We start from the raw sequence: 27,210 nt of genomic DNA, 5'->3' as shown, positions 1-27,210 counted from the left end.
TGGGGGACAACCAAATCTGATTGAAGTTTAGGGCTGAGTCAGTTAGGAGAGGCTTCTCTGAGGAGACACTGAGCCTTTGTAAGCACAAGCCAGGAGGATTTTGGGGTGGCCATGAGTTTGGAGGTCTAACAAGAATGACGATGTATTTGCAGATGGCCTCGTGTCTTAATTGGTAAGTATGGATAGGAGAGGTTTTACTGCCTGTTTTGTTCCTTTGGGTCCATTATCTTTTAGGTTTGTTTTAGGTTCCAGTCCTGCATTGGCGCCAGCAGCCTGAACGTTATTGTCCTGTCTACACTGTCAACGCCTAAGAGGAAGACCGTTTTGTTTTGCTTTTTGTTTTTCTTTTTATTCCTCATCAGCACTAGTGGGTGAGGTTTATTGCCAACACCAGTGTTTATTTAATATGATTTTAACATGCCACTGAGTAGCAGGGCTTAGCTAAAGTAGGGAAGTAGGTTTTCAGATATATCATTATTTTTCTAACCCAGCTGGGAAGGCAAGTTGGCACCTACGGTAACTGAGAATTGAGATGTCAGCATGCTTAGGAAATGGTTAGAGCCCGTCTCCAGCACCACCGAGATCTGTCACTGCTCCCCTCTGCCACCCAACTGTGTCCACAGAAACAGTGGTCATAGGCTGAGGACAACGTGACTCTCAGCCAGTGGGCAGTTGGCAGAGTAGAGACACCACGGAGGCCCAGAGAGCAGAAACCCCAATGCAACTGGAAGAGGCGACTCCCACGTGAAGCAGCAAATGAGTGGGGGCCATGCGTCTCAGCCGGCGAGACTAGGACCCAGAGGGGTTGACACCGTATGGGTGTGTGGAGAAGCAGGCACAGGGTGTAAACTGAGTTCTCCTATAGGTCGGGAGACTTCCAGCTTGGCGTGAGGGCTGAGCTCTCACTTTCTCACCCAGGCTGGCAGCGCATGAATGTGGGGCATGATTACAGTTGCGTGGTGGAAGGAAAGGGCCTCTGCACCAGGCTCCTCAGTGTGGGAGGAAAACATGGTGGACACTCGGGCTCCTTTGGCTCAGTTCTGAGCTCCAAAACTTAAGGTAAGGACTTTGTCTTGCGTGTATGGGACAGCGCCCTTGGGTGCTGAGTTAATATTTAACCAAACTTGCAAATAAGGGTTATCTGTTTGTCTCTGGCAAGGACATTGGAGCAAATGGCTTTCTGCACCACTGCCCTCGGTATTAGTGTTTATTCTCTTTGGGCAAAGGGAAGAGATAGAGCCTCCCCTTATCACTGGTCCCTTTTAGTTCTCTGTTGACCTAGGTGGCCAACTTAAAAAAAGAAAGAAAGAAAGAAAGAAAGAGAGAGAGAGAGAGAGAGAGAGAGAGAGAGAGAGAGAGAGAGAAGAAAGAAAAAGAAAGAAAGAAAGAAAGAAAGAAAGAAAAAGAAAGAGAAAGAAAGAAAGAAAGAAAGAAAGAAAGAAAGAAAGAAAGAAAGAAAGAAAGAAAGAAAGAAAGAAAGAAAGAAAGAAGAAAGAAAAAGCAGAACAACCCCAGGGGGTTGTTGCTCTAGACAAATCTTCATCGTGAGCTTGGGAAGCAGCACAGTGCAGAGAAATAGCCTGAGATTTGCAGCCAGGTAGGACTGGATTCAGGTCTGGATTCCTCCACTTACGAATTGTAGTATTTAGGAAAGCACCCTCACCATGTCATGCCTCAGTTTCCCCATCAGTACCACAGAGCTGAACTGTGCTCTTTTGGTCATGAGGACTAAAAGGCAGTGCAGTGACATAGCTGTGCTTGCTGGTTCACTGGGAATCTGGATGTGACCCAGCCCACGGTGGCCTGGAGATGGGGAATCAAAAGGTTTTCAGTTCACGAAGACAGCTTCTAGGTTACAGCTGGGCACACAAAGGAACCTAGTGTCAACCCTTCATCAGCCAGGAAAGGAAACTGCAGCAGAAACGCCCCACACTACAGGGCCCCTGTGGCCACCACGCCTGTACTCAGACCCACACGCCCACCGCAGAAGAGGGCCTCCAGGGCCCTCAGGTATCCTGGACTTATTCTCAGCACCCACCCTCCCTCCACCGGACCTGACAGTAGCCCTCCCAGCTCTAGTCATCTTGTCTTTTGGACTTGACCCTTGCTAGTTCCCAGGTGTGGCCTGGAATCCACTCAAAAGTGACTGATTATATGCCGGTGCATTACTTCTGCTGTCTCGGGGTACACATCCCCCTTTCCAGCAGGGCCAGGAACTCAGTGCTTCTGAAGAATGCTCTCCCCTTCCCCCCTCTTCTCCTGCCTGCTGTATTGGTCCCCAGAGTAGCATTCCCCCACCCTCTCTCTCTCTCTGTCTCTCTCTCTGTCTCTCTCTCTCTGTCTCTCTCTCTCTCTCTCTGTCTCTCTCTCTTTCCCCTTTGTATTTTTTATAGCCTGTAGTCATGGAGAGGAGTCTTTGAGGATTTCTTTTTTGGTGAACATGCTATTTGCCTGCCTCATCCATCAGTAGGCATCATCAGGAAAAAGGATGTCCTTAAAGTGATGTGAAGAAATCAAAAAGGGCCCTCAGCCCCCACTTTAGAGGGCAGAGGGAAAATTCTCAGCCAGCTCCTGACATCAGTGACTGAGCCCACCTCCTCCGGATACTATGGAGTGTCCTGAAACATTCATATCTCCCTGCTCAGAGCCTCAGTTTTCCCTGTTCTGTAAAGTGGGGACAATCATGACTCCGATCTAGGCAGCTGCACCGAGTTGCTGTCTGGACTACAGCAGATACTGATGTGAAGGTGGCTGGTGGGCCCTAGGGAGAGGGCTGATGAAGTGGGTCAATTAAGAACTAGATTTTATTGCCAATTGATTGCAGTCTTCCTCCCTCCCTCCTTCTCTCCTTTCTTTTCTCCCTCCTCCTCCTCTCATCCTCTTTCTCTCCCGTCCTCAGTGCCTGCTATCTGCCTGGGGCAGTGCTGAGTGTTGGGGAAGGGTGTGTGTGTGTGGGGGAACTTAGTCTGACACAGCTTTTGGCCCCCTGGGAGCCTCAGTGTTTAATGATGGGAAGGATAAGGTTGCAGGGCTCCAGGGTCCCAGTGTTTGCCTAGAAACTCAAGAAGAAGCCCCCAGCGTGGGGCAGAGTGACCCCATGGAGGGGTGTGGGTAACTGGAGTCAAAGAAAATAAGCGAGCCAAGGGAGGGAGGGAGGGAAGGGGCTTGCAGGGCAGCCAGAGGGGAAGTCCCAGGCCTGCTGCTGAGAGGAGCTGAATGAGTCAGGTTCCTCCGCAGTGCTGTTCCCTGACTCAGTGGGCAGCTGGGCCCTCTGGGCTCGCCCGGAGGCCGCCCGCCCGGCTGCACCTGGCCCTGCCTGCAGCTGTACTTCCGAGAGTGGCCCACACCAGCAGCCAGCTTACATCACTGTCTCTACCCTTCACTTAGGGAGAACTTGAGTTTCAAGGATAGCACTGTGCCTGCATTAGGGATGGTTTGGGAAAACCAAGGATGAGAGACGCTGGAAGACATCCTTGCACATACACAGAGGCTTGGTGCGTACTTTTCACTTCCAAGATGAATGGACTGCCTGCAAGCTGCCTGAGGTTTCTGCCCTGGAGAAAGTGTTACCAAATTCATTCCTGGGATGCAAGGGAGGAATGTGTGCCCTTTAACTGAATCTATATCTTCTCCCAATCACACCATCAAGGGATCTCAGCACTGGGAGGATCTCAAAGAGCATCTAGGTCAGTGGTTGCCACACAGACAGGTTGTTACCTGGGAAGCTTTTAAAAATACACATTGCCGGGCCCTGAGCCCAGACGTTCTGACTCAGTAGGTCTGGGTCTGGCCTGTGTCTGGTGGTTGATTCCGCAGGTCCCACGCTCAGAGGGGTGGTCCCCTGGGGCCGCGAGGCCTGGAGAGCACTTCCCTTGCTTGTGCTTGGCAACCAGCCTTTTCTTGTGGATTTATCGTTCTCATTAAGGGAATGGCTCTCAAAACCCGCTGAGAGGACCAACACTATTGTGCTCCGGAACACAGAGCCAACCGGCCAGGAGAGGGTTTCTGCGCTGGCTTGCTTCCATTTCATCAAGGCGAAGGAGCCCTTCCCTGGGGTGGGCGGGCATTGTCTGTGCCAGCCACAGCTGCCTTGAGAAGCTCCCCTGAGCCCTGGGGAGAGCTGATCAGCCAGAAAGGTCCTCCCCAGGGCTCAGGTCTGCCCAGCCGAGGGGAGGGGCTACAGAGAAATAACTCAGAACCCCCTGCTTACACCCCCCACCACACACACACACACACACACACACACACACACATGCCAGGGCCTGCCTGAAGGGCAGGCCGTCTGTTGGAGGAATTGAGACCCTGGGCATTTCTCTGGGAAAACACTTTAACATTCATGTCTAAGTCCCAAGAATTGCTTAGCAAAAAGATAATAGTGATTTTGCTCCATGTGCCAAAGATTTACGCATGTGGGCATTGATGTGCCTTTCCTACCCTCATATGGCCTGGGGAGGACAGAGGAGGGGTTGTCCTGTGCTGGAACCCAGCAAGCCGAGCTCAGGAAAGGCGAGGGGTGTGACATAGTTAGTTGTAAGGGACCATGATGTATGTTTGCTACCTTCAAATTATTCAGAAAGAAATTGTGTGTGTGCGCGCGCGCGCGCGCGCGTGTGTGTGTGTGTGTGTGTGTGTGTGTGTGTGTGTGTACTGTCAGGAGGCCTTAAGTCGGCCCCATGGAGATGAGAACAGACCCCTTAATTAGGCACCATTCCCAGAGTGAGACAGGGACCAGCCTGAGCCTGGCTGCCCTGGCGTTGCGGGGAGCCGAGCCTGCAGGGCTGGAGGTGGGTAGGAGGGGGAGGCTGCGGGCCGGGGCATCTGAAGGACTCAGCAGGTTTACACTTCGCTGACCCGATGGATGAATGGGGCCCTGTCCACCCACATGGGGGCCTGGAATCTTCAATTATGGCAATTACATCAACAGGTCGGAAGGGCAGCACTTTCCACTGAAGAGGTTCAGGGCTTAAAAGGAAAATCCTAAAGCCACTGGTTTTTTTTGTTGTTGTTTTTTTTTCTTTCTTTCTTTTAAAGGGTTTGGGTTGAAGGAAGAAGACCCCCATCTGCAGTCTAATTGGGCTGTGGGTAGAAAACAAAGATGTGGCACATTTTGGGGATAAAATCTGGCTGGCACATGCTCACTTGCCTCTGGACTTCTGGTTCTCCCCTCAGTTGACTGTACTATAGTTCCTGGTGAGCGTGCATTTCCTTTGTCCTCTTCCTGGGACAGGGTGGGACGTGGTGCCTTCATCTCTGAATCCTCCCAGCACTCAGTGCAGTGGGTGGCAGTCAAGGCAGCACTGAACTGGTGTCAGAAGGGCTGGACTAGACCTTGGAGAGGTCAATTAGTCTCTCTGATTCTCAGTTTCCATGTCTGTAAAATGGGTGTAATGCTCTCTATCCTCCCTCCTTTCTAAGGTTTTGAAGAAGACTGTAGTTCCTGCTGTGTACTCAAGCTAACGGGGTCTTTTCTTTCTCCTAGCAGCCCTGTTAGGGAGGGAAGTCTTGAGGGCGGCCCCTGCACCAGCAGCCTGGGCATCATCTGGAAGCTTGTTAGAAGTGCAGACTCTCAGACCCCAGCCTACAGCGACTGAAGCAGAACCTGCGTTTGACCAAGCTCTCCAGGGAACTCATGTGCACATTAACGTTTGAGAAACACTCCTCTAGACTGAAACTTGCACATAATAAGCATTCGTTAAGTGAACGAATGAGAGTGAGCCTTGTGGCCTTCTTCTCATCTGTAAAATGAGGATAATAATATTTGTTCTTTCCCATATGCAGGATGCTATGGGAAACACAAAGAAATAGTTTATAAAGTTATTTTATCCAGTCACTAATTCATTCGATAAACATTGGCTCAGCAGTTACTATAAAGCAGGTTTGGGGTTTATAAATATGTTCTCTGCTTAGGAACAATTTGAAGTATTCTGAAATCCCTATTTTTAAAAGAACTAAGTACAAAAAAAATGTGGGAAGTGCTGTCAAATAGCTATGTCCACTATAGGGAATGCTGGTGGGCGGGTGGCAGGGGTGGGAGNGAGAGAGAGAGAGAGAGAGAGAGAGAAACAACCGATAAAGCAATTGGGATAAAATACCAGCAATGGTAATCATCTGGGTAAAGAATATACAGTTTTTTTTTAATGCTAATTTTATTTTTATATCTTTTTGGAATTTTAAATTTATTTCCAAATAAAAACATTTCTTTAAAAAGGGGATGTGGCTCATTCAAGGATAAAGAGCAAGTTAGCAGTGGGGCCCCTGTCCACATAAGGCCCACTTGTCACATTTTATCATCTCTATGTTTACATGTTGGTTACACTCAGCCTAAATGCCAGTTTTTGAGGAAGCCTTTCCTGGCCTCCCAGACTAGATCATGTGCCCCAATTTCAGGTATTTTTCCGGTCACTTATTACGATAGGTAGGAGTGAATTATTTTTAACTCCACGCCTGTTTCTCCTGCTGGACTGTATGCTCCACGAGGGCAGGACCTCGGCTGTATTGTTCCTGGCTCTATCCCAAGGGTCTAGCACAGAGACTAGAATACAGCAGATGCCCAACTAATAATTGTTGAAAGGATGAATGAATGAGCAAATGATGCCAGAGATTGGGCCACAGATGTGCACGGATGGACACACACAAGCACACTCATGCTCTACTTTCTGAGTTCCATTGTCCTGTGTCTCATGCAGGCTGGAGATGCCAAGATTTAGAGGGCAGCTGGCAGAGTGGCATCGTGCCTCTGGAAATGACATTTGGGAACGAGTGGCAGACATCCTTTGGGAAGAGAGGTTGATGCCCCTTCCCAGCCAGCGTCTTCCCCCCTCCCCCTCAAGTCCAGAGGCTCTTCCGGGGGGAGACATGATGCTCTTACGGCAGGTGGTGAAGGGATCCCAGGGACAGTGGGTGTGAGAGGCGGGCAGGGATGCAGAGTGGAAACCACTGCCTTTCCGGAAACAAAAGAGTCCTTTAAAGTCACTTGATATCATGTCTTCCTGCCCTGGGCCTCTGCCAAGCCTCCCTCTTCCTATTGTGGAGCCTCTGTAACAACAGAGACCCGTATTTGCTTCTTTTGATGCACTGCTGTGGGGAATGGGGACAAGTGCTATGCCACGCAAGCCTCAAGTGCCCAAAGTGTACCGTTGAACTGGAGCATTTTGATTTTAATTTTTTAAAAAAAGATTTTATTGGGGAATTGGGGGAGGGGAACAGCGCTGTGGAATCGGGGGAAGGGGAACAGACAAGTTGCTGTTGTTTTGTTCTTCAGTCTAGTTGTGGAGTACATTGCTTCACTGGCCCATGATGATATTATCAGTACACTCTTCCCAGCTGAGGCAGATCAGTCTCTGGCCTCTGGAATGGCCGCTTATGGTGGCTCTTGGCAGCTCACACTGGCTGCCAGCCACACACGGTAGCTTATGGCAGCCCACTGCAGCAGTGGCTGCAGCCTACACCGTTGCCGGCGACTCACGGCAGCCCAGCTCCAGGTCGAGCTGTTGTTCAGCATCTTAGCTGTAGAGTGCAGTGTCACTGGCCCCCATGTGAGATCAAAACCGGGGTCCTGCTGCTTAGAGCTGGCGTCCCAAGCCAGCTCTTAACCAACGCGGCACTCGGCCGGCCCTGATTTTAATTTTTGAGTAAGTAATACATCCACATATTTCAAAATTCCAAAAATGTAAACCTCCATGCCCTGAAAGTCCTTCTCCCACCCCTGCTTCCATTCATCCAGTCCTTCCTACCGATGTCTGTGGTTTATGAATCCTTCTACAGGTAACTGATGCACGTAAAACCAAATGCCTGCTTCCCTGCAGTGGTAGCATTCCATATGCTGGACACAGTCTGTATCTTGCCTTTTTCACCTAATGATGTATCTTGGCACTCTTTCCATAGGAGTCCATAAACGAGTATCTTCGTTTTTGTTTTCCTTGGCTACATAGCGCTCAATAGCATCCGCGCGTCCTGCTGAAAATGCCCCACATACGCATATCTAAGGAGCTGTGCTCCATCGTTCCCTTGCCGTGCTGTGTGCACAAATCACACACTTCTGGTCCGGGACTGTATGGAGCATTGAGGAGGGAAGGAGAGTTAGAGATGGGAGGCACCTTGGACCTGTGCCGTCCCGTGAGGTAACCACTAGCCTCATGTGGCCTGTTGAGCACTTGACATATGCCTAGCCAAATTGAGATGTACTGTACATGTGAAATACTGGACTTTGAAGATTTAATTTAAAAATATAAAATATCTTATTAATAAATTTTATATTGATGACAAGTTAAAATTATAATTTTTGAAGATATTTGGTTAAGTAAAATATGTTAAAATAAATTTCCTGTTTTTTTTTTTTAAATTACCTTTACACAATGTGGTTACTAGCAAATGTAAAATGATGTATGTGGCTTGCATTTGTGACCAGCATGTTTCTATTGGACTATATGATTCCTTGGAGACTTGGAGCCCAAAGACAGAGCTGGGGTGGGAAGGAGCGAAACAGAGCAGGAGAGAAAGCAAAGGGATAAAGGCAGATGTCCAGAGCAGCCTGCTGAGAGCCCCTAGGCTGGGGGCGAGCAGAATGGGTTCTCCCCTATCTCACAGTGACTTTCTGAGAGGCCTTAAGACCAGCCTCCTCTCTTCTCTGTCTCAGGGTCCCCCTGTGTGCAGGATGATGACAAGGATTCCAGTACGTTGCTCCCAGGAGGGCAGGTTTGTCTTCTGCTCTGTCTCCAGAGCCAGAACAGGGCCTGGCACAGACTGGGTGCTTACTGAATAAATGGATGAGAGTAGAAAGTGAAATGGAAAATTTGAGTTTTCCTTTCTAGGTTAGGTGTTAGATTCATCAGAGTATCAGGACTCGGAGAGCCCTAGAGATTGTAGGATGCCTCGGACTATGAAGCCCAGGCTAGATAGAATGTGGGAGTGACTTCCTTGAGGTCTCTCTGGGTGTTGATGGCAGAGACAGGACCACCTCGAGTTTCTTCACTCCCACAATCAAAGAATCAGCCAGGTTAAAACAGGCCATTACAAATTAGCATATGCCCTTGGTAATGTCTGCTGCAAAGGCAGCCTTGGCCAGGGCCCCCCTCCTTCTTCTCCACCCATTTGCAGGATGGCGTGTTTTGCTCCCGTGAGGCAGAAAGCCTGAGAAAGAATGGGGTCAAGGAATCCACTCAAAACCAAGAGTCTGGCATTTCCAGGGTCCCTCAGTCAGAAGGGCCTTACTCCAGCATGAAGCCCCAGGCAGAGGCCCTGTCATCTCCCCTGGCCTCCCTGCCCCAAGCCCCAGGTCTGGAGGAGCTGGAGTCCAGCCCCGAGGTGGTCAAGAGCCACAGGCTGCAATCAGCAGCCAGGGAGCAGCCTCTAAATCCTTCCTTCCCAGGTGGGAGGGGCCGGCAAGGGGATTTTCATAGATTATATTGAAAGAGTTACAATGGCCAGCGAAAGGAGCCGAGCTCCCACCGAGTGTCCGGTCAGTCCTGTGGGGGGCTGTGGGAGCCGGGCCTGGCTGCCTCTTTCTCTCTGGGCAGCAGCACACACAGTTTTTAATAATTAAGTAACTTTAATTGTCCTGGGAAAGCCGAGCTCGCCTTGGGGCACGCTGCACAAACTCATAATTAATGTTACCAAGAAAGATTAGCAAAGGAGAACTGAGAAATGATTCACTTTTTAAAAAGCGCTTCACTGTTAAGCCTTATTATCCTAAGTTTAGAACCTCATTTATCTGCTTTGAGGGGGAAAAAAAAAAAAAAAGACCAGACTCAGAAATGAATGCCTGTGAAATTAAAACCCCATGCCTTTGTAATCTGGTTTAAAAACATCAGATGGAAAAATGTTGCCATTTATTGACTCCATTCTGGTGAATGAGGGAGAATATAAGACACAGGAATAGATTTAATAAATTACAATGTATTAACTCAAAAAACTCAAGCTTTTTACTGTTATCCCTGTTCCTTCGAAATTGTTTCATTTTAGGATTTTTTTGAGAACAGCCTTTTCTCTTTCTGGCTCTCTATGAAAGGCATACCAAATTCTGTGTAATTTTCAAAGATTATTCATAAGGAATTGATATTAGTGGAGTGTCTGGCTTATCAGAGCTCAGTAAATATTGGATGAATGAATGAATGAATGAATGAGCACATTAATGAAGGAGGGAAGGACCCCAAAAAGGAAAGCTCTGTCCTTGCACAGACATCTCTGGTCAACAGGAAGGGCCAGGCCAGCCTGTACCCTGAGGAAGAGGCTCATGATGGTGATGAAAGGAGGGTGGGCAGAGTAATAGGGGAAAATATGGCAGCGTTGATACAGCTGGGGTGAAAGGAAGGGGAGAAAGAAGCCATGAAAATTAGCAGTATGAGTAAGAATAAAGGTATAGGGTGAAGTGAAGCGCAGATCTCAGGGGCTTGTGTGGCCCTTATGCAGAATTAATAGTCCATAAATAGCACGTGACTGATGGCCCTACACTCGTGAAGTCCCAGTGTCTCCAATGCACTGTCCTGCTTTTGTCTTCCAGTCAGACTACAAATATTTGTATCCTAAATGATGGGTGTCCCACACTTTCCAAGCATTATCCTGGGTTTTCTTCCATTTAGTCAACTAATATTGACTGGATGCCCACTATATTCCAGACACCATTTTACATAGACATAGCTGGAAACAACTGCAATGTGGGCAGGAGTCTGGAGTCTGACCCTAGATATATGCATCCCTTTTCTCTGAGCCTCAGTCTTCTCATCCACAAGATGGGAATGATAGTCCCAGCTCCCCTGAGGCTCTGTAGAGAGTGCGAATGGTGATACTAGGAGCTCTTGGAGCCGTGTTTCTAGTTAATCGTGGGGGAGTTTTCCTCATGGGTGCTTCTTTCCTTTTGGCTTCTCCGAAGCCTCAGTGCTACTCAAGGGTACTGTTCTCGCCACACGCACACCTAGTAGGGTTCAGACAGCCCCTCCTCTCTCGTCCTAGAGTGGGAACTGCAGGATGATTTGTCCCATGCAGCCATCTGCAAGTGTGCTCAGGCCTTTCCTGAGAGCTTTTCTGTCCTGAGAGGGCGGTGGGTAAATAATGAGGTGGTGGCTGAGTCCTCTCAAGGCCTCTACATGTGACCAGACAACTTACAAAGAACAAACACTTTTAAGACCTGAAGGAATGAAGTCATTCTCTTCCTGGTGCTGTCCCCTTGTGACTTTAGGCGAATTGTGCCTGGGCCTCTGTTGCATGAGGAAAAACGGGTAGAAGGAGTATCATGGGGCCCCCCCACCCCACCCCCAAGAGCTTTTCCAGAGCATGTAGAAACTGAGTCACTGAGCACTGAGGAAGCAGAGGCTGGGAAAAGCAGTAAGACCTATAGGTAGCGAGGAGGGAGTCGGGGAACCAGGGCTTGCCAGGCTCTGTGGCACCGAATAGGAGTCACTCTTGGAAACTCGACTAATTAAGGGTACTGGTAACAGAAAGCACACTCTGGAAATAACTAGTATTTCTAATAATAACCATAGTCCCTCAACCTGTTCCAAACATTGGATATTATGAAGTTCCTTCCCATCCACTATCGCTTTAGAGTCACACAAAAATTCCAGGAAGGAGATATTACCACTCCCAATTTGCAGATGAGGCGACAGGCTTCTGAGATTTTAATTGACCAGAGACTTGAACCCAGGTTCTCAGACTCCTCCCACTCTGCCCACGATAACCCTAATATTGATTCTCCGCTCTTATGTTCCCGGTCGTTCCCAAATGTGATGCCGTGTATTTAATTATTGGGTTGTCAGAAAAGTCGTGATGCATTTTTGTAGCGGGAAACATGGAAAAAATACGTCATGACTTTTCTGACAACCCAATATTACCTTGGCGCTCAGGAAAAAAAGACACATTTTTGTTCATTCACTTATCTTTCAATCATCAATTCATTGTTTATTCAGTCTGTGTTTCCTGAGAACCAACTGCATGTTGCAGCTAATCAGGAACCGTGGTTCTCAGTTTTGGGCTAGGTGTGATGTTTAGATTTTAAATAGCTTGCACAGGCCCATGTTAAACACCCAAGTTGTAAGAGAAAAGAGTAAAAAGTAAGCCCATCTCTCCTATTCTTGATACCGTGTCCCTCAGGGCCTCTCCCAGACACAAATACTGTACTATTATATTTCTTGTGTGTCCTTCAGAGATAGTCTATGCATATGCAAGCATGTGTGTGTGTGTGTCTGCTTCCAAAGTGGTAACATATTATATATACTGTTTCTATATCTTGGTTTTCTGTTTCTATCTCTCTTTTTTTTTTTTTAAATCAGGGACATAGCTCCATATTAGAACATAGGGAGCCATGCTAATCTTTCTAAATGGCTGATTAGCACTTCATGTTATTTAATATAGGTTTTGCTTTTTAAACTATGTGCTTACTGATGACTTTTGGGCGGTTTTCATTATCTTGTCATTTATGTGGTTCTAGGCATGACCCTTGCAGTGGCTCGAGGGCATGCCTGGACACTTCCAGATGGGGCCCCTTGTCCTGGCCTCACCCGGTCCCACCCTAGAAATCCTGACAGTAGCTTCTTCAGTCTGGGCATTGGGTCCTATGAAGAGTTTCCCTCCTCTTCTCCCAAGCCAGGCTGAGCTCTCACCAACTGCTCCTGATTCCTTAGAAAAGAGGGGTCCTATCCTGCGGGCTCATCCAAGCCTTAGCATTATCTCAATTTGCTGGGAACAGAGAACTGAGAGAGAAAAGTTCTATCCTAAGTCTGTATTAACTAGCTATTTGCCTTTGGGCAAGTGCCACTGCCCCCCTGGGCCTCCGTTTCACCATCCATCAAATGAGGACATTGGGCTCTAGCTAATATCTAGCGTCCTTCTCAGCCTGTCGAGCTCTGAACCCTTGAGTTTCTCCGAACCCCAGACGTAGCAGAGTGCCCCACAGATGGTCAGGGGCAGTTGGGGCTGTGGGTGGAGACCACGGGCCTTGGTGACCTGCCGAGCCTCTCCCACGCTGATCTTGGTGATGCAATATTGAATTCAGGCAAGTCTAACCTTGCTCTCCTCCAGATCCAGCGTGATTCAGGGGCTGTAGCGTGGCTTCCCCACCAGCAAATGAGCTGCAAGACACCTTTCTTGGCAATGGGCTTAACGAGGGCCCCAGGAATGTCTGATTACTCATCTGTTTTGCAATCGCAGCAAACTCCTGGCTGAGAAGAGGAGGCAGTAAGCGTGGCTTCCTTCCTGAATGAATGACTTAAGCATTACGAATGACTAATCAGTTCAGCACGGAGCAGAGCTGGGTGGTCGAGGCAGGGCTGGAGGTGCCAATGAGGCAGATGGTGCCAGGTGTTGAGCGGGCTTTAGGAGGACAGAACTGGGGTCACATATCCTACCCAGACGGCGGTCTCCACTGTCCCCTAGAACCTGTCTACCTGGGATGCTGTTGCTGTCAGCCGATTGCAGAGTTCCCCTCCAGCCTCAGGTTTGGACCTGCAGAAGGAAAGCTAAATGCTTATAGAGAAATAAAGGAGTGAAATCCAAAATGCGTAGTTTTGTCTGATATACCCTATTGTGTGTAAGAACGATTTTTTGAAATTAATCTTTTACTGGGAGAAGGCATAAAGGTAGTTGGGAGCATTCTCTTTGCCATACTTCTGGGACAAGAACCACAGATGGGGGATGCTTCTCCTAGCTGGTTTCCTCACCTCTCTTATCTCAGGCAGCCTACTGCAGATACTAGGGTTAATGGGAACAACATAAGGGGAGATTTCTCCTTTACATAGAGATCTCTGGCTTTGCAGTCCACACCCCCCTCCCTCTTTCCTCAAGGTTCCCTCTGTCAGGCCTGCGCTGACCCAACCCTCTGCTTTCCAGCAGCGATGAGGCAACTGCTCTTTGCTCGTTGCAGTGGCTCAAGGGCATGCCTGGACTGTCGCTCTGCAGCTCAAGTCCCAGGCGGGGCCTTGTGCCCTGGCCTCACCTGTCTGTCCCAGAAGTCCTGACAGGAACTCCTTCCATCTGGGCTCTGGGTTCTGTGAGGAGCCTCCCTCCTCTTCTCCCAGGCCAGGCTGAGCTCTCCCTATCAGCACCCTGACTCCTTAGAGAAGAGGGGTCCTTCCCTGTGGGCGCCTCCCCTTGACTTCATTTTGAAACTGCTCTCCTAACTGACACACAAGATGTGTGGCATCAGCCTGTGCCATTTTGGGCTCAGACCATTAGAAATCTCTGAGCATTCTTTGTGTGTTGGGCGACATATCTTCAGAAGCATGTACTGGCCCAGTCTCTGGGGTTTGTACCGGGATAGTTTCCCCCACCCTTCCACATTTGGGGTTCTCTAAATTTTCTGTTCTTCCTGCCATCTCTCCTGTCCAGGGCTTCATGGGCCCTCTTGAGGTTGGAGGGACTCACCATTTAACACAGGGCTCTGCCCAACGTAGATGCCTACTTGTTGAATGAATGCATAGGTGAGTGGTTCTTACCCAGGGCAACAGCACATTTCTTTTGCCTTCAGAACTCTAAAACTGCCTTTTGCTATATCTACCTGGACCAGCTGCCTCAGGCCTCAATCACTTTCTTGGGCACAACTCCACCTTCCTTGGAACAATGGCAGCGAAGTTCATCATGTTAGAGGAACCCTGTTGCTTAGTTCATCAGCTTCCCAACCTGACTGAGAGGAGCTGGCCTTTGTGGAAATCATCTTCACATAAAATCTTTAATGATTTACGATAAGTCACATTACTTGGCCTTTTTCTAGGAATTCCCCCCACCCACCCACCCGTGGCTCAGAGTAGGCCCCAGAGGACTTCCTCAGGAGGGAGGCACATCCCTGAAAAGCAGGGCTTCCCAACTGTGAAGTGAAATTTATCTTTTCTCTCCTCAGTGCAGAGCATTTAATATCTAATAGCCTAAATCCCAGTGTAAAATGCCCCAAGGAATGCTCCCTGTTTCTCCCTCCTCTGCTCAGTGCCTCCTGGCCCTGGGCCTTGGGTTTCTACCCTTTGCCACATGGACTGTTACTTGCTTACGGGGGTACAGGCCCCCCTCCTCAGCGAAGAGGTCATGCCTAAGGATGGAATATGCACCAATGCGGGGAAGGGGCACAAACCAACCTGCCTATTTCCTGTAACTAGAGACAAAAGCTAACACATTGCCTGCTTTAAGATTAACAAGCTATTTGACTAAAGAGATTGTGTTCTTTTCTGTTCTCCACCCCATCCTCTTCCTTTCAGATGCTTTTCACACCAAGACACTGAAATCACAGGGTATGGGCGGTATTTTTCTCTTTAGAAATCCTTTTTTCAGGCAACTATGTCAAGACTGTTTCCATACTTTAGGTTGGATGGGGAGAGAGAGAAAAAAAGGCTTAATCCCCGGAGATGGGTATTTCTCTGAAAACAGACATGCAAATGTTGGGCTTGTCAACCCCTAAAGTGTTTTCTTTATTTTTGAGAGTTATGGCATAATGCCTGCTGAGCCTGGGAGATCTGACAAGGGAAGGAGGGAGCCCTGGAGGTGGGGCGAGCAAAGTGTGGGAAAGGGCAGATGACAGAGACACAGGCACGTGCCAGATAAGCAGGGACAACAGGGACAACTGCCTGTAGCCTGTGCATCAGCCACCCTCCCCAGCCCCTCAGGCTCTGTGAGGTTGGAGCTCGCCTTTCAGGAACTGGAGACCGGGATAAGGGAAAAGCCAGATGCACGCTCATACGCACGCTCACAGGCAACCTCGCATCAGTTCTGCAGGTGGGGGGCTAAGCCCGTGTCACCAGGTGTGCCTGCCAGCCGGCTGAAGCTTATACCTGCCAACCTGAGTGTAAAATAGAGACTTAGAGAGAAATCATGCCTGGGGGAGCCACCTGAGGCTTCTGGTATAGAATCTCTCTAGAGTCTTCCCCACCAAGAGACCTCAGGATGGGAGGGGGGCAGATCTAGCAAATGCTTCCTGTGGGCTATTAAATAATTGTAAAACACCTCAGGAGGCCTTGATGTCCCTAAGTGATGAGTTCACAGCTCTGTGGGAGAGACAGACAAGAAAACACACGTGCTAAAGCAAGGCAGCCTGGGCTGAATGCAAAAAGAGAGGTACAAATACTTGCCCCCTACCCAGATATGATTAAAATATTTATACCGGGTGAGAAAATGGCTTTAAAGCATTTTAGTGCATCTGTAGCTCTAGAGAAGAGCCATTCTACATTTTTTAGGTTTTGCTTTTTCATTCCCCAACCCTTTGCCAAGTGAAAATATGGAAACAGGGCAGGAGGTGGCCTGCTCTGCATGGTTGGAGATACTTGGGTTGGGCACAGGTCTCCCCGAGGCTGCAGGAAGAACTGTGGAGTGGGCTGCTATCTGACATATGGGTTATTGTTTTGAGGATCAAATGAGGTAATGGTTATGATTGCATTTTGTACATTATAAATCAGTAAATAACTAAAGAGTAGATTTATTTCCTTCAGAATTATAGCATTGAAAGCCCGAATGATGGCTTCAATTTATTGAGCATCTACTATGTTCTAGTCACTGTCTAGGGACTTAACATATGTTATAGCCAATTAGAATATAAGCTTGATGAGGGTTGGGACTTCGCCTTCTTCCCTGCTGCAGTCCCAGGGCCTAGAGGAATGCTGGTCACATAGTAATTCTTCAACAGGTATTTTACAGAGGTTGAAAAAGTGATTTCTGATCCTTGCAGCCTACTAGGGCATTGGCCCTGCTATACTGATGAGCATAGGGAGGCTTGGGAAGGTTGAGTGGCCTGCTCATAGTACTAATTAACTGGTGAACTGGGATTGGATTGCAATCCATCTCTCTGCAGGCAGGCTCTTTCCATGATGCCCAGGATGACCTGGGGCCCCTGGGTCATCGGTCTCCTGATGTTATTGGGCTTAGTTGCCCTTGGCAAAGGAGGCTGCTTTGCCAGGAAGATGTAAAATCCTAGGAACAACTTCAGGGACAGACAGCCCCTCCTCACCTGGCTCTAAGAACAGTATGAATGGTGAGCCCTAATTAACTGCATAAGTGTTTGAGCTCGTCTGTTCAGAAAGAGGTGGAACAGTATCTAACAGTATGATAGGCAGTAAAAATGGTCCCCTCAAAATGTCCATGACCTAATCTCTGGAACCTATGAATATGTTATGTTATATATCAAAGGAGAATTAAGGTTGCTAACCAGCTGACCTTGAGATGGGAACAGTGCCCTGGCTTATCCAGGTGGGCCCCATGTAATCACAAGCGTTCTCATAATGGGGAAGAGAGAGCCAGGAGAACCAGTGTCAGAATGACGTGGTGTGAGAAGGGCTCACGTGGTTGTTGCTGGCTTTGAAAATGGAGGAGGGGGCCACAAACCAAGGAATGCAAGCACCTTCTGAAAGTTGGAAAAAGCAAGAAAACATTCTTTCCTAGAGCATCCAGAAAGAAAACAGCCTGGCCACCCCATTGGTTTTAGCCCAGTGAGGCCCCTTTCGGACTTCTGAGCTCCGGTATTGTCAGATAATACAGCCGTGCTGTTGTTTTAAGGCACTGTGGAAGCAAAGAGCAGTCCTCAAGCAGGCTTAGCTTGTGCCTTGAGCTCCAGGGACAGACATGATAGAAGGAGACACAACTCTCCAAGGCTTTCCAGAAAACTCCTCTTCAGGACCCCTCTTACTCCAGCCAAGGCTCAGCACCCAGGCGCTCACAGGCTTTGAGCAGCTTCATCTCCTTTGAGGAGATTCTTCGGCTGCACTTCATTCTGGGCCACCTCATGTACCTCTCACTTCCTGTCCTGGGACTTTCTGCTGTGTGGCACTGACATTTACCAGTGTGCATCCTGGAATTGCATGGGCTCACCTTTGACCAAGAGAAGACATGAACCTATGGTTAAGTGCTTCCCCCTTTTAATCCCTAGGTGGGCAGTTCTGAGATGCTTTTCACAAAGCTCATTAGGTGTTCCCAAGGAATTGAGCACTAATTTCCCAGGTGGAAGGAAACTGCCTCAGTAATGCATCCTTGTATTGGCTCTCTGGACCTCACTCCTGTCCCTGGGATCATTACCCAAGTGAATGCCTGTATGGGAACCTTTGTTTCCAGTCCTGCTGTTGGAGGAAACTTCTAAGACAATATGCTTGAACAGAACAGCTGCTCATCCAGTATTTTCTCAAAGGTATATCCCCTATCTCAGTCTCAACAGCATCGTGGGGAGTGCACGAGGGCGACGAGTAGTGGGTGACAACGAGATCTGGGACCTGCCCAGAGCAACACTGCTGTGGACGAGCCTGCCCTGGGGTCTTGGCCCAGAATACTTCCTGGTCAAGTTTGAGACAGGTGAAGTCTGGAGGGGGAGTGTCCAGGCTCTTGGGGACATCAAGGGCCCTGCTTGTTTAGTCACCCAAGTCCCCTCACTCTGGTGGGCGTCCCTCAGAGTATACCAGCTGTTCCTATCATTCAGAACACATGTTTTTCTGATGACTTTAATTGCATTATTAGCAACCAGGCTACAAAATGGGTGATTTGAGAGTGGCTGGGAAGCTGGGAACCTCCTGGCCCCACGGCTGGACAGCTGTTCCCAGAGCTGGCTGAGTCTGCCTTTGCAGCGGGTTCCTTCCCCACCCCCACAGAGGCTGCCTCGGTCATGCTGATAGGCCAAGCTGCCCTCTCTGATTTGAGGTTTTCCCACCAGCCATGCCCAGAACAGATGGAAACGGACCTCTTGGGCATCTCCAGCTGATGTGGATTTCACAGCAGGCGGAAGAGAGTGAGGGGGAGCAGACAAACCAGCCCCTTCCCACAGCCACTTGGGAGGCCACACTGGTTGTTCAGCTGTCCGCCCTCACTCCTTGTGAAAGGGGAGGGGCTTGAGGCTGGGGGATCCATTTCAGGGGAGGTGAACCTAAAAGCTAGGAATACAAAATACCTCAGTTCCTTATGGTTTTAAACCTGAGCTCCAAGGAGCCATGGGAGTGGGAGGTTGGAGGCCCCTGACCATCACTTTTTCAGACAGCACCATTTCTTTCCAGCCTCATTGTATAGCACCTGCTGCAGATGAAGCTGCATTAGTTGCTAGTCCCCAAACGCCGCCTCCCCCCCCCACTTCCTGCCTTCCAGCCTCTGCTCTTTGCTCCCATCCCCATCTCCTTTTCTGTACAAACACATCCACCTTATCCCTCTAGACCTGGCTCAGAAGCCACTCTCTCCAAAAGACCGTTCCCTGTTACCCCCCACCCTCCATTTGAGCAATCATCCATCACTCTTTCCTCTGAAGTCTCCAAGGGTCCATTTGCATCATTCAAATTGAACCAATCACTTTGGGATCATAATTACTTCTGTACTTGTTTTTTTCTCCCACTGGGCTGGGTCCTCTTCAGAGCACCGAATGGCTCTTTTTTGGCTCCACAGTCCCCATGGGAGGTGCTTGGTAAAATGTCTTTTTGGGTTTGGTTGGTTTTATTTTCTACTTTTAATGAGTGCATGTGAAAAAGCTGTCAAGAACTGCTCTTCCCAAAGACCCTATTTTAGTGTACTCAGGCTGCTAAACAATAAACATTTATTCCTCACAGTTCTGGAGGCAGGGAGGTCCAAGATCAAGGTGCCAGCTCAGGCAAGGGCCCTCTTCCTGCTTTGCAGGCTGCCTCCATCTTGCTGTGTCCTCTCATGGTGGAGAGAGAGAGGGCTCTGGTCTCTCCCAAATACCATCATATTGGGGATTAGTGCTTCCAGATATGAATTCTGGGAGGGTGGGAACAAAAACATTTAGCCCATTGTCTATCTTGTAATCATAACCTCTGAATTAAATACTGGGAATTCTTTTGAGTATCAGCTGTGTGACAGGCATTGGGCTGGGAATTAGAGGGAGGTGTTCAATGGAGGGTGATACCCCGTCGCTGTCCAGACGACTGGCTGCTCCACACTCAGACAGCCGTGCATCTTGTCATCAGGGCTAGGATGGCTGGGGATAGGGAGGTAGGAGTGGGGGTCAGTTTGTGCAGGGGGCCATGAGAGGGACAAGACTCATCCTGGAGGGGAGATACTGACAGCTGTTTCAGGTCGGGCTCTGCCACCAACTCTACCTGGGCCTTACAGACTTACAGTCCCGGGTGGACACCAAGTGAGGATTAAGAAAACTCTTCTTCCTTTTAGTTGCTTTGGTAATTGTCCTATTCAGGTTTTTCAAGGCCTTACAAGTCCCAAAATACTTGAGGTTCTGTAATATTTTGGGGTGATCAAGATGGGTATAAAGTTGGGCTGTTCAACATGGCAGCTACCATACACATATGGTAATTAAATTAAATGCAATAAAATTTACAATTCAGTTTCTCAGTCACATTAGCCACTTTTTTTTTTTAAAGATTTTTATTGGGGAATTGGGGGATAGGAACAGCGCTGGGGAATTGGAGGGAAGGGGAACAGACAAGTTGCTGTCGTTTTGTTCTTCAGTCTAGTTGTGGAGGATGTTGCTTCACTGGCCCAAGTTGGCACCATCATTGCGCTCTTCCCGGGCGAGGCAGATCAGTCGCCGGCTTCTGGACGGCCGCTCACGGCGGCTGCTGGCTGCTCACGCTGGCTGCTGGCTACACATGGTAGCCCATGGCAACCCACTGCCACAGGGGCTGCTGCCTACGCCATCGCCAGTGACTCACAGCAGCCCAGCTCCAGGTTGAGCTGTTGTTCAGCATCTTAGCTGTAGAGGGCAGTGTCACTGGCCCTCATATGTGGGATCCGAACCGGGGCCCTCTGGCATCCCAAGCCAGCTCTTAACCAACGCGCCACTCGGCCGGCCCACATTAGCCACATTTTAAGTGTTTGATGGCCACATGTGGCTGGTCACCACCAAATTGGACAACAAGAATAGAACTGTCCCATCATCACATAATATTCTATAGGATAGCCCTGGTACAGAAAGTTGCTTTCTAGCCAGTTTAGCTTTCAGTGTTTTGTTTTTAAAGGGAGGTTAGCTACTTTTGTCTTCTCCTTTTACATTTCTTCTTAAACGGTCTCTCCCTTCAGCCTCTTTCCAGGTAATTTTTTGAGTACTCAAGTTGTGAGTTCTGTAGGTCCAGCCTCACCTCCACTCTTTCTCACTTCACTGCAGCAAATAGCTTTGCTTTGCTTTTCTGTGCCCAGTCTTCCTTGGGCTGTAATACTGTCCCTCTCCCCTTCAAGACCCTGTGAGAACACATGCAGTGGGCGTTAAGCTGGCCAGAAGGCAAAGTAGCCAGGAGGCCAAATTAATAATGATGTTTTTTATAGCTGGGGAGAACCTACCTTTCCTCAAGATGGGCCATGCTGACCTGGTGCCTCCCCTCAGGCAGGGCTGCAAAGGAAGCCAGGGTGTCTGGGACCCAGCTTTCTGAAAGCTCAGCCAGAAAGCTTTAAAGCACAGCACCTATCTGGTGAGTTGGAGGGAACATCAAGACATGCTTCATTGGAGTTATAAATGTACTATTATGATGATATGTTTATTTGTACTTTCCCTCCAGGCAACTGTAATTCCATTTCACATCTACTATACTCATATTTTTGATATTCCAAGATTGAAGGGGGGAACTTTTGGTGTGACAGCCAATGCGACTTCCAGAGTATTTCGCTGTCTGTACATATATAACACCCTACAGCAGCATGTAGAGAATGCTACTCATTACAGGGTATCACTGGGCACACCAACAGGTATTCCAGGGCAGTCACTATATACATAAGCCCCTATGCCAAGGACAGAGTTGGCAGACCAAAGATGTCACCCAGCGGGTGACATTAGCCATTCCTGCCCTCAAACTTTACTGGTGTGTATCTCTGTCACCATACTAGTAGTGGGAACAGAGATGATAGAACCAGATGCTTGTCCTCTAGGTGTAAAACTAGTTACCTAGAACTTAGTAAAGTCTCCAGTTTTGCTGAAATAAAAAACTTCAGTTTTACGTGGAAGTGATTCACTGGGGCATCCAACACCCAATAGCTTCCTATTCCCCACTGTATCTTTAAATTCAGACGTTGGCTAAATAAGCATTCACTGAGCATCTCCTGCATGCTGGTCCCTGGGCTTGGAGCTAAGAGGGATGTGGGTCAGGGAGCTCACAGTCCATGATGGAGATGCCACTTGTATCTGCAGTACTTATAAAGCAGACTGGGATCAGCCTCATAGACACCAGCCTCTGGGAAGGAACACAGACTCACCATCAGAGTCAGAGCTAACAAAGTGCCTTTAGAGCTTTCCTCAGCACTGGGTTGCAGTACCACCTTCTCCCGGTGTCCTTACCTCGAGTCCCCACAGGTTTGGGTTTGAGTGGCCTCGGTAGTTGGTGTTTCACAGGCCTGGGTGGGGAGGCCCACTCCTATTTTCTTAACCATCCGTGTTTCTGTTCCTCTATACCCTTGGCAGGGTCAGGAGACGGAAACCATTTCTCACAGTCTCAGTGAATGGCAGCCCTGGTAAAGGCGCCAAAGAGGGTTTAGTCTAATTTCTCTCACTTGGGGAAACTGAGGCAGAAAGAAGGGAAGCTGCTTCCTTTGAGCCCCATGAGGCAAAGCAGTGACTCCGCCTGGCTTTGAGACCTCAGGGTTTGCATGATTGCTCTTAAGGAATCTGAAAGAAGAACATGGAGAGGGAGGGGTCCCCTGCTGCCTACAATACGTTCACAGAGATAATCTGTCAAGGGGCCGAAGAAAAAAAACAACAGTGAACAAGCTATCTATTCTTGTCTGCGCCATTTTCCCATGTCAGGAGCAGACTGCTGAAAAATTTAGGTTTTTCCTTTCATGTTTCCTTTCACCATACTCTGGACAAAATGCCTTTCTTTCCCCTCTTTTCTTTGGCAAGATCCTGACCAAGGCTGTAGGAAAAGAATCTCTTAAGAACATATCTATCTGTCTATCGATATACATTCAGCCCCTGACAGTGACACGGAACTGTAGTGCCTCTTAATTACCCAGGAAGTGACAAGGTCAAGAGGTGTCTGAAAGCTGCCTTGTGGTTCCGAGCATTGATTTCTCACCATTGTCGCCACTACATAAGCTGGAGTGAGGGGCCACGGCGCCTGGTTTTTGTCTGCTGTTTGGATTTCTTCCTTTCTTCCTCCCGCACTCATTTTTTTTTTTTAATTTGAAAAGAAACTTCTGGCATTTTGAGTATTGACTGGAAATTTGTAAGAGCAGGATGTGTTTCAGGTTGGCTGACCAGTCATAATTGCTGCTTCAGTGCTTGGGGTGGAGGTCAAGTTCTTACAGAGACACCCTCCCCTGATGCCCCCATTCTCTGGCTACTTTTTCCCACTTTCTTCCTATTATCTTTGGACTTTCCAGGAGAAAATGACAATTAAAGAAAAATTTTAATGCCCATGGGTAGTCATTGGGTGTATTTATGATGCATAGATAAGTTGTGCCCTTTGTACTTCACGCAGGGTTTTGAGGCAGATGGTGGTATTTTTTTAAGGAGGGGAACTGAGGTTTTGAATCATGGTCATCAAGAAATCATATTACCATGCAAAAACAGAACTGAAGGTATTTCTGGAAACTTCTGATCGAAATTGTAAAAATTCCTGGGTAGTGGTGTTTAGTTGTATGTTGGGATAGAGAAGTCAGAGAGATGAGTAGTTTACAGAGGCTACTCTGAGAATTTTGTTCTTCAGTAAAAACTATAGACAGGGATTACATCACCAGAGCAGAGAAATAGTTAATTCTTGGTCTGATAACAGAGGTGTTCTTCAAAATGTTAAGAAGTTCTAGTGGATGTTAGAACTTTTACTACAAAGAGAAGTCAGAACCTATAGCATGCAGGTCTCCAATTCTTCACTTTTGCACATCAGAGAGGAGCTTACTATGCAAACACAACTGGAATCCTTCAGAGCTCTCAGGAAGGAGTCTGGGGCATAGCATTTTTCTCTTCATTGTACAAACGACACCTTGGAAAGTTAAGGCCCCAAATCTAATGTTAAACATCAAAAGAATCTATAGGAAGAGAAATGATACCTCTCTTTAGAGAAGTCTTGGATTTTCTTCCCAACCTCCCTGCTTTTCGTCAAGGTTTGAAACACAACTAGAATAGATAAGCCAGACCTTTGGCTTTAAGTTTTAAGGTTGGGAGTTGGGAGTCAGAGCTTTAGTCTCACTCTACATCTGATCTTGCGCAATCCGTGTTCCCTGTCCAGACCTCGGCTTCCTCATCTGAAAAATGAGCAGTTGGATTGGTTGACTTCCCATCCAGCTGGAACCCCAAAAGCAGAAACAAGAAATATATTGACATCTACTTTTGAATGCTAGTAAAAACTTATCAGACTTTAGGTTAGGAACAAATTAAAACATACCTGGCCCTTTGTTATTTGTAAATATTGACTGCACAGGACTTCGGATCCAGCCTGAATTAAATATTTCCAGTGCCTGTTCCCAAGATCAGAAAGAGATTATGGATAGATAGACAAGACATAGAAACTGTTGGATAAACATTAAACAAGTTAATAAATTAACATGATGCAGACACTCAGGTATGAGTATGTCTTCTAGCTCCTGTTGCCAGCCTCTTATCTATATATCGACTCAACAATTCATATACAGTTCATCCAAGCACTCATCAAACCACCCATCAAGTCACCAATCTGTCCATCTGTTCACCTCATTCTTCTGTACACTACGTGGGCTATAGGAATGAATGCCATAAGAAGGAGGTTTAGAAAAGTGCCATGTGGCTCAGATGAAGGGAGAGATCCCTTCTAGCTGGTGACATTGGAGAAGGCTTCATGGAGGAGCTGGTATTTGAGCTGAGTTTTGAAGGATGGGTAGTATAGGAAGAAGGGAATGTAGACAACATGAACAAAGACATAGAGATAGGAAAGGACTGTGCTTGTCTGGAGCACATTCAGTACTCAAGAAAGAAAAGTCAAATAAGAAAGAACACTGGAGAACCATTAACTTTGGGGGTCAAGGCAATTAAGGAGAGTAGCTGGCAGTGTTTTGGAGGACCTTGGAACCAGCCATTTTTACAGTAGAGAGAATATGGTGAAAATGAAGTCAAGGAGGCATTAGGGGTAGGGAGCCACCAGACAATGACTAGCACATTTTGCTTTGGGAAAAGATGTGTGAACAAAATATGAAAAAAGCAAAAGGATACCCTGTGTATTGTGTGAAGTTTTACAAGTGTCTCACATTCAGTCTCTGGGTTCTACAAGCAACCCTTTATAGAACTTTGAAAAGTCAAGGAGACTTTAGTTCATAAGAGACTCATTAAGGAGTGGGAGGTAGGAGGGTGTGAAAGGAATTTGACTGTTTTTGTGTGAGACAAGAGCCTTTCCACCTTCCTGCACCTGGCCCTGTTATGCTCTTTTTCTGGAATTGCAGAAATGAAAGCCCCAATGGGTGGAGTCCACTGCTGTCCCCCGAGCCAGATGGCTTTCTAGCCCCGAAGCACCCTGTAGACCTGGGCTGGAAGCTGTCTTTACTCTCCTTTAGGTGCATGATGAGAGACTTGTACAAACCTCTTTAAAATGATATCATTGACATGTTTATAGAAGGACCAATTACAATGAAATAGGAAAAAAATAAACTACCTCCAAATGTTAAGCCCTCCAAACATGCTGGCTCTTTCACTGGTTATCTCATTTTATCCCTCAGATAGCCCACTGAAGTAGGAATTATTTCCCCTGTTTTGCAAATAAGAAAATTGAAGCCAGAGAAGTCGAGGAATGTTCCCACAGTCACACAACTAGGTAAGCGGTGGCAGAACGGTTTTCCAAACTCAACGCACCAGAATACCTTTGATAATTGACTGAACAATTTTTGTGCTTCTGTTATTGTAGAACTCTTGGAGACAGGAATTTCTGACTGCTATGGGCTGATAAATACTTAGCATAGATCTCTGAAACTATTTTTAAGTAGAAAAAGGATGGAAGGGAGTGTTGGAGGAAAACATGAGGGAATAGAGAGAGAACTGGGAGGCAGAGAAACTTTGCAAGTTCCTTAAATGTATTCCTTAAGAAACGGGGAGGGGAGGGAGGACGGGGAGGAAAGCTGAGCCGAGCTGTGGGGGTGACTGGGCCAGATGACCTCGGTGCCCTCCAGCTGCCCAGCCCATACTCTGCCCTGTGGCCGGGGGACCTAGTAATCACAGTGGGCGGCAAAGCAAATAATGCTTTGTTGGTTTTGCTAAAAGAAAATAAGAGAAACACAGTTTAGTCCCTGAGGCCCATGTGCTGAGCCAGCCGCTTTGGAGCCCCCACACTGGGCTGTGGTCCTCTGCTCCTAAGGTAGCTTGAGTGCTCAAGTGAAGGAAATCCAGCCTTTCCAGCTGTGGTGTCTTTTTCTTTTCTTATAATTTATATACAGTAAAATGCTCAGACCTTACGTATTCTGTTTTGACCAATGCATATCAAAGCCCAGAACATTTCTATCACTGCAGAAAGTTTGCTCAGGGTCCTTCCCAGTCAATCCCCATCTCCCCTAGCAACCATGTTCTGATTTCTATCACCACTGGTTAGTTTTCACTGTTCTAGAATTTCATATAAATGCAATCATACAGGATGTTCTTCTCAAGTTTGTCTTCTTTCACATAGCATGATATTTTTGAGATTCATCCATGTTACTGGATATCTCAGTAGATCATTCTTTTTTTTTTTTTTTTAAATTTTATTGGGGAACAGCCATGGTCATTGGTTACACATGGCTTTCGTGCTACAATGGCATAGTTGACTCTTTTAGGGAGGGTGCAGCTCACAGTGGCCCATGCGGGGATTGAACGGGCAGCCTTGGTGTTATCAGCACCATGCGCTAACCAACTGAGCTAACCAGTCACCCCCTAGATCATTCGTTTTTATCAATAAGTAGTATTCCATTGTATGAATATATTGTAGCTCATTTATCTGTTCTCTTGTGATGGGCATCTGGGTTGTTTCCAATTTTGGCCTATAATGAAAAAAGCTGCTACATTCTTCTATGAGACTTTTCATAGACATATGTTTTCATTTCTCTTAGGTAAATTGCTGAGTAGAATTGCTAGGTCAGGGTGTAGATGCAAGGGTATGCTGGAGTGGTCTGTACCAGCCAACCAGAGGCAACTGTGCTCACCTCTTTCGCTGATGTCATATGAGCACCTTGAAATTGGCCCTGGTGGGAGGATTTATACCAGGGAAATCGACCAAGTGCCACAAATCAGGCTCATTTTATACCCTGGGAGGCAGTTGTTAAACATTTAGCAGTATACTGCTATGTAGATGTATGTATGCATTTTTTTTTTATTTTTCAATTTTTATTTATTTTTTTATTGTTTTTTTTCAGGAACCACCAGCTTCAAGTGAAGTAGTTGTTTCAATCTAG

General features: G+C 47.5%; 1 long non-coding RNA gene across 1 annotated transcript; it reads left to right on the top strand.

The window, feature by feature from the left end:
* The first annotated feature begins 31 nt into the window (after positions 1-31).
* LOC109387373 (uncharacterized) lies at positions 32-27,210 on the top strand. Its single transcript, XR_002124976.1, has 3 exons — positions 32-1,059; positions 25,513-25,607; positions 27,172-27,210. It is a non-coding gene; the product is annotated as an uncharacterized LOC109387373 (long non-coding RNA).

This window comes from Hipposideros armiger, unplaced genomic scaffold (genome assembly GCF_001890085.2).
Source record: "Hipposideros armiger isolate ML-2016 unplaced genomic scaffold, ASM189008v1 scaffold_8, whole genome shotgun sequence".
Classification (NCBI taxonomy): Eukaryota; Metazoa; Chordata; class Mammalia; order Chiroptera; family Hipposideridae; genus Hipposideros; species Hipposideros armiger.
The sequence above is the reverse complement of the archived record's forward strand: the minus strand, read 5'-3'. Positions and strand labels throughout refer to the sequence as shown.